Raw genomic sequence first — 1,026 nt, forward strand, 5'->3', positions numbered from 1 at the left:
CCAAACACCACTATGTTCTCACTTAGAGGTGGAAGCTAAGCTAAGGGTCTGCAAAGGCATAGAGAATGGTATAACAGACACTGGAGACTCAGAAGGGGAGGGTGGAGGGAAGAAGAATGCAAAATTACCTATCGGGTACAATATGCACTAATGGGGGTGATGGGTACACTTAAAGCCCAGACTTTTTCACCACTATACAAAGCAGTCATGTAACCCAAAGCCATTTGCACCCTTAAAGCTATTTTTAAAAAAATCAAGCTGGGCTCGGTGGCTCAGCCTGTAATCCCACGACTTGGGAAGCTGAGGTGAGTGGATTGCCTGAGCCCGCGGGTTCGAGACCCGCCTGGGCAGCGAGACCTCATCTCTACAATAAATCAAAAAATCAGACGGGAGTGGTAGCGCATGCCTGTAATTCCGGCTGCTTGGAAGGCTGAGGCGGAAGGATCGCCGGAGCCCAGCAGGTCGAGGCTGCGGTGGCTGGGATCGGCCACTGCACTCCAGTCTGGGCGACAGAGTGAGACTCCAATTCAAAAAAAAATTAGTTGGGCAACAGGCTGAGGCAGAAGGATTGTCTGAGCCCAGAAATTGGTGGCTTGTGGTGAGCCATGATGGTGCCACTGCACCATCCAATTGAATGACCCCGATACAAGAAAAGATCCCCAAAAACAAACAAAAAACACCTTTGACTATTGAAGCAGCTTTCCAGAGGTGCACTTTGGTTCAGAGCAGTGTCTCTGGGGTTGGGAGTGAAAAGAGAAGGGGTAGTTTCATGGTAGTTCACAACTGACCCCAGCTGCTGCCACCCAGCTGGAGAAGCGGGTGATGCTCAAGCTTTTGGTGCTTAGTAGGAGCAGCAGCTGGTGCCAGTCAGGATGTGAATGGCATTCAAAGGGATCCTCAGTTGCTCACCTCTCCACCTAGCTCCTCCAAAGAGGCCAGGATAAGTAAGGAGGCACGTGCACAGCAAGAAAACCAGAAGAATATGGGAGGCCAGGGCCCAGGGACACTGCCATTGCCTCAGGGAAG

The sequence above is a fragment of the Carlito syrichta genome, unplaced genomic scaffold, assembly GCF_000164805.1.
Source record: "Carlito syrichta isolate Samal-C Ts95f unplaced genomic scaffold, Tarsius_syrichta-2.0.1 Scaffold312962, whole genome shotgun sequence".
Classification (NCBI taxonomy): domain Eukaryota; kingdom Metazoa; phylum Chordata; class Mammalia; order Primates; family Tarsiidae; genus Carlito; species Carlito syrichta.